This window comes from Jaculus jaculus, chromosome 3 (assembly GCF_020740685.1).
Source record: "Jaculus jaculus isolate mJacJac1 chromosome 3, mJacJac1.mat.Y.cur, whole genome shotgun sequence".
NCBI classification, from domain to species: Eukaryota; Metazoa; Chordata; class Mammalia; order Rodentia; family Dipodidae; genus Jaculus; species Jaculus jaculus.
The window spans coordinates 177,382,307-177,389,014 of NC_059104.1; the positions used below are offsets into that span (position 1 = coordinate 177,382,307).

A 6,708-nucleotide genomic window follows, 5' to 3' on the forward strand; every position below is an offset into this window, starting at 1 on the left:
GTAATTGATCATATTGTAGCTCTCGCCACAGTTAAATCATTGTGGGATGATCTTAGAGTGAGTAGCAATATCTCACCACACGTATGTGTGCATATGTGCACCCACATGCATACTCCATTGATGCATAAGCCAAACATGACAATGACAACTGTTTTGTCCCGTAGGTCAAGAATCGCAAGCTACCTTTGGAGGCAGTCACAGTTGGGAGCAGCGAACCCATGCAGCCCTGGGTTCGAGTCCTAGCGCTGCTCCTTGTTGGTGGTGTGATTTAGGCAATCCACGGAACCGAGCTTCCTTGTCGTGAAAGAGTAGGGGCGAAGGGCAGGTACCCACACCTGCCTCAGAGACATGCAAACCTCTTGCTGGCGGCAACTTCATTCTCAGAGGTCCGGCCTCATTTGTACCAGCCTGGTAGTCCCGGGCAGAAGACACAGCTCGACTGAGCCTCGGGCAACCCTGCTTCCTCTGCTACCCCAGTCACAGCTGCCTGGAGAGTGTTGGGGATCAGCAAGCTGTCACTTGCTCGGGGTGGCAGCAGCGTCAGCCAGGGGTCCCAGGCCACGCTGCTGTTTATACAAACCAACGGCCTCTCCAGCTTTTACAGCTGTTCGCTGCGCCAAAGGGACCCAACCGGGCAGCTGGGCCGCTCGCTGGCCCCTGGCGCCTGCTGCCTTCCCTTTGGAGCAAACCTGTCCGAGGGCAGCTAACATTTAGGAAGAGCTTCAAATGGTTTCTGTATGGAAGCAGGCTGGGGCGCAGGCTCGGACCCCTTCTATGGAGCACCTTGAGGCCACAGGAGGTGGGGAGAGACAAAGCAAAAAGGAGAGAGATGGACAGAGATGGAAACAGGAGGATGAGGGACAGAGACAGAGGCAGGGTCAAGGATGGAGCCAGGCTGGGGCAGCCTGGGTTCACACACACAGGCTGAAGGAGAGATACAGGAAGCCCAAACCTGAGGCTTGCACTGTCTGCTGCTACAAAGGGGCTCACAGGAAAGTTAGGGGTGGGACGTCCCATAAGAAGCTCCATCTTCCCCCAATCTATGTGTGCTTTCCAACAACAAGCATAAGGGATAGGACTTAGTGAACACCGACACATTTCACTTCTTATTTCAAACTTAAACAGCAAACAACAAAAATACTGAGCTGTTATGTCACCCGACCAAGCCACCTCCCCTGAAAGTTGAAGTCAAGCGCCCCCCATCCCAGCACCCTGTACCTTTAAGGAAGAGAAGGCTTCCCTCTGCTTTCCTCCGGCTGAACAGGCAGGTTATTCTAGGCGATAGCTGATGACTTACCTAAAACTAAGTTATTCCCTTTCCTCCCCTGGCCAGCCTCTCTTCACTCTGGGGAGCTTTTACCATTTAAGGTCAATGTTACATCTGGCTCCTCCGGAGCTCTGAGCTGAGAAGCTCTGGCTGCACAGCCTGGGCCACCCGCCTCCTCCTCAGATAGGGGATGGGGTGAGGGGCTGGGACTTGGAGCCAGAGTTCCCCTAGGGCCTCCTGCAGCCTGGCTTTAAGACTAAAGGCAGGGGAACCCCTTCCCCACTCTTCAGCCGGCCTCAAGGTTCAGGGCAGGCTGGGCCTATGATGTAGCCCCCCACTCTGGGATTCTGCCAAGGCACCCACACAGCGGAAGGCAGTGCCCATGGGCTGTATGAGCCACCCAATACTGTCCTGGCCAGACAGGCATGAAGGGGGCTCTGCAGACCAGCCTCCCACCCTGGAGCGTCCAGCAAACATGTGATCCTGAATAAGACCCTGGCCCGGTGCCAGGAGAGGCTGGGAATGTTTCCTGTCCCAGGGATTGGGGGGCGGGGGCTGCTCCCATTTTAAACTCCTGGGATTAGCAGAGAGAAGTGTGGGGTGGGGGACAGGGGCTCAGCTGATTCCAGGGCTGGTGCCTGCCCCACGCTCGGTCCTAGCACTTCCACGTAACAGCCCTGTGGTTTTCACGTGCAGCCCTCAGTCTATTCATCTCTGTGGTGGGTCACTATGGAGGAGGGGCAGGAGTGGGGTGAAATGAGATTACATGCAAGTGACCCTCCTAGGGCCAGGATCTCGTCAATGCTGACCGGAATGAATGGGCTTCCTGCACCATCCTCCAGGCACAGGTGGCAATGGCTCCTCTCTCCTCTGGAAGTGCATATCAGTGACCATCCTCTTTCAGGTATGATGCCCATCCAAGGCCAGCATCATGGAGGCTTAAGATAGGCACGTGGGGGCTCCAGCCCCTTCTGCGGTTACAGTCAGCATAGACAAGCTCTAGATAGGACAATTAGATACCCGCAGGACACCAATTTAAATTTGAATTTCAAATATCATTATTTCAGTCCCAATTGTAAATAGCCTTTTTGGGCTGGAGAGATGGCTTAACAGTTAAGGCACAGGCCTGCGAAGCCTAAGGACCCAGGTTCGATTCTCCAGGTCCCACATAAGCCAGATGCTCATGGTGGCACATGTGTTTGGAGCTTGTTTGCAGTGGCTAGAAGCCCTGGTGCACCCATTCTCATTCACTGTCTCACTGACTGTAATAAATAAATAAAAATGTTTTTTAAAAAGAGCCTTTTTAAAAAAATTTTTTTTTTACTTATTTATTTGAGAGCGACAGACACAGAGAGAAAGACAGGTAGAGGGAGAGAGAGAGAATGGGCGCGCCAGGGCTTCCAGCCTCTGCAAACGAACTCCAGACGCGTGCGCCCCCTTGTGCATCTGGCTAACGTGGGACCTGGGGAACCGAGCCTCGAACCGGGGTCCTTAGGCTTCACAGGCAAGCGCTTATCCGCTAAGCCATCTCTCCAGCCCAAAAAGAGCCTTTTTATTGACAACATACATAAACCATATATCATAATCATAAACCTCTCCCACCACACTCTCTCCCCCAAATCCCCCTCCCATTAAATCCCTTCTTTCCAATTAGCCTCTTTTCTATTGACGTCATCATTTTTTTTCTCCTATTATGCAAGTTTTGTATAGATAGCATCAGCCACTTTGAGGTCATGAATACCATGGCCACTTTGTGTCTGGAGTACAGTATTTTAAGCACTCCTTCCCTTCCTTTGACTCTTACACTCTTTCTGTCACCTCTTCCTCAATGGTCCTTGAGCCTCAGAGGGTATGACAGAGATGTCTCATTTGGTGCTGAGCACTCCACTGTCACTTCTCAGTACTCTGGTGAGCTTTTGAGTCACCCCAGTGGTCACCACCATCTGAAAAGAGAAACTTCTCTAATCAAAAGTGAGAGAAGCATTAAGATAGGGGCATAAGCCTAAGTACTTAAGGGGCAATTGGGTGGCATAATATATCCATTTAGTCAGACAACAGTTCCAGCTCCCCCTTAGGGCTTAAGACCTCCCCAGGCATAGGCTTTTGATTAGGTTTTCAGTACCAGGCATGAATTCCCTCTCATGGAGTTGGCCTCAAGTCCAATCAGAGAGCAGTTGTTTTGCCCCATAACAGACATACCACCATTCCACCAGTCGGTACACTTGGCCTGGCTGGCCAGCCATACAGCTTGCAGTGTCCGCTGCTGGTTAATGCCATTGATGTCAGTGGCAACATTTGTATGGGACATGCTCTTACCAAAAGCTGTGTACTGGGCTGGAGAGATGGCTTAGTGATTATGGCATTTGCCTGCACAGCCAAAGGATCCAGGTTTGATTTCCCAGGATATACGTAAGCCAGATGCACAAGGTGGCACATGGGTCTAGAGTTCATTTGCAGTGGCTGGAGGCCCTGACACACCCATGCTCTCTCTCTCTCTCTCCCTCTCTCTCTCTCCCTCTCTTTCTCTCTCTCTGCCTCTTTCTCTTTTTTACTGTCTCTCTCAAATAAAAGTATCTTTTAAAAAAGATGTGTACTGCCAGGCATGGTGGTGCACATCTTTAATCCCAGCACTTGAAGGATTCTCATAGGAGGGTTACTGTGAGCTCAAGGACAGTTTGTAACTACAGTGCGAGTTCCAGGTCAGCCTGGGCTCAAGTGAGACCCTACCTCGAAAATACCAAAATAAAATAAAAGATGTGTACTGTCCATCCAAAGTGCAAATGTGGCTGGGCACCCTGTATTTTTATTTGCTAAACCTGGAAGTGTTAGCCCTGGCCATCATTTGCTTCCCCATGGAGCCAGTCCTGGAGCAGAGGAGGAGGAATTAGACTTCCAGGGTCTGGCCTCATGCTGTCCTGGTGATGGCTGCCAGGCCTGCAAAGTCCAATCTGCAGCTCCTAACCACGGGTCAGCCACAATAGCTGTGTCAGGAATTGGCCCACCAAGCCTCAACCTACATCTTTCCTTCAGTTGCTGTCTGATCTGTTTCTCCTCCTGGGAGTTATGAGAGAAATTCCTGCCTGTTACCCTGATTAATTATCCTCTTTTTTTTTTTTTTATGAAACCAGATGGAGGCTAGGTACCAGGCAGGCTTTCTCTCTGATGCCTATACTTGTCCATTTGAGGGTACAGGTTCCTCTGAAATGGGGACAAGTTGCCCTGGCTTTACCAAGCTGTGTGGACCAGGCTGCTTAGCACTGCCTCTCCAACTTCGCAGTGACTCAGCGCTCCCAGCAGGAAGCCCTTTGGACTTCTTTTTCAGAAATTCTAGTTCCACAGATCTGGGTCTGTAGAGGGATCCAGGAATCTAATTCAAATTAAGCACCCCCTCCCCCAGGTAAGTATTATCATTCACTACTTTGGTGAATTTTGCTCTGTAGGTTGATCTGTGAGAACCACAGGCATTATCTGGGGAACCCGTAGAATACACAGGTCTGTGTATCTGTGAGGGTATGCATGCTTGGGAGCCTATGAAACCATATATTAAACTCCTGCTGGATTCCTCTCACTGCGTGACATGCTTTTCATTAGAGCACACAGATAATCTCACCAGCCTTGTGAAATGGAATGATTAGATCTTTCCTTCAGAAAGCACACTCAGGGAAGGAGGCACACTTGGCTGATGTCCCACAGCCATGGGGGTCAGAGCTGAGACGTGAACTTAGGGAGCTTGGTCCTAAAACTCATTTCTCTTGACTATCTTGCCATCCTTCCTACCATGGTTTCTCAACCCAAGGGTCACAGATGCCCTTCATGAGTGTGAACCAGCTGAAACTGTATGCATTATTGTATATGTATTTTTGTCTGCATAATTGTGTGCACAACACTGATTTGTGTTGCTCTTGGGTAAAGGCCCATAGCTTTCACCAGACTCACAAAGGGGTTGCCCAGTAACTATTTTGTTTAGAACTCTACAATTACACAAACATTTTCTAGAGCACATTACTGGTGGGTGTGCAAAATGGAATGTGCTCTATAGAGAACAGCTCGGCACTGTCAAGACTGTAAGGCTTGTGCCCTTTGACCCAATTCTACTTCTAGGAATTTATTCTCCAAACATACTCCCACACTTGGGAAATGACTGATGAACACAATAATTCATCGCAGTTTTGTTTATAAAAGCAAGGGGATTAGAAATGACATAAATGGTCACTAATTGGGGGTCATAAAAGAAGATGGGGTGCAGCCACAATGAAGGATAAGGCAGCTCTTGCTGCACTGATAGAGAAAACCTCCAGAATCTATCATTACTTGGGAAGAGAAAGAGAAAAGAACATTGTTTGACTGGGAAGATGGCTCAGCCAGTAAAGTACTTGTTGCACAAGAATAAGATTTGAGTTTGATCCCAGAATCCATGTGAAACGGCTGGGCATGGAGTGGCACATATCAATACCCCATGGGGAGGTGGAGACAGGTAGATCCCTGGGGCATGCTGCCCAGCCAGTCTAGCCTTATTGGTGAGCTGCAGTATCAAGAAAATAATAATTAAAAAGATGGCCGGGCATGGTGGCACATGCCTTTAATCCCAGCACTCGGGAGGCAGAGGTAGGAGGATCTCCGTGAGTTCGAGGCCACCCTGAGACTACATAGTGAGTTCCAGGTCAGCCTGGGCTAAAGTGAGACCCTACCACGAAAAATCAAAAAATAAAAAGGTGGAAGTTGTTTCTAAGAATAACCCCCAAGATTGTCCTATGACTTCTACATGGACACACACATGCGTGAGCACACACAAACGACATATGCACCTCACACACCCAAACACATATATATGCAGAGACAAAAAAAGATTAGCCATGCATGGTGGTGCACATCTTTAACCCCAGTACTTGGGAGGCAGAGGCAGGAGGATCATCATGAGTTCAAGGCCAGCCTGAGACTACACAGTGCATTCCAGGTCAGCCTGGGCTAGAGCAAGACCCTACTTCTAAAACTCACTAAAAAAAAAAAAAAAAAAAAAAAAAAAAGTCTTTCAAATGAGTGAAAAAAGTGTGTGTATATACATGTTTACATGCATACAAATATACTTGCATCTATTCATATGCATCCAAACTCACAATTGTATATATGTGTGTAACTACAAATATTGCCACACAAAAAAATGGATAACATTAAAGTTGGTGGCCCGTGGGAATGGGAGAGATGCATGCTGTGGTCAAGAATGACCATTGTGTCCACTATGTAGCTTGTTTTTTGCATTGAAAGTCTGGAACTGCAGGGGTGAGTCACCTGTTTACATGTTACAATAACAGCAGTAATAATAAAACAAAAGCGTTGCTTTGAACAGAGACTTATTCATCTTCCAGCACTGCCTTCTCCAACTGTCAGGATGTTAGATGATCCTGACTAAAGGTTACTGGTGTGTGTGTGTGTGTGTGTGTGTG

At 48.6% G+C, this 6,708-nt stretch overlaps 1 protein-coding gene across 2 annotated transcripts in view; it reads right to left on the minus strand.

Annotated features, from left to right (window-relative positions):
- Irag1 (inositol 1,4,5-triphosphate receptor associated 1) overlaps window positions 1-1,630 on the minus strand; it is a 132,002-nt gene extending 130,372 nt beyond the window's left edge. For both annotated transcript variants that reach the window (XM_045146523.1, XM_045146521.1), the window contains exon 1: window positions 1,219-1,630. The gene's annotated coding sequence lies outside the window, so the exon portion shown is untranslated. The remainder of the gene's footprint in view (window positions 1-1,218) is intronic.
- Window positions 1,631-6,708: the final 5,078 nt, after the last annotated feature.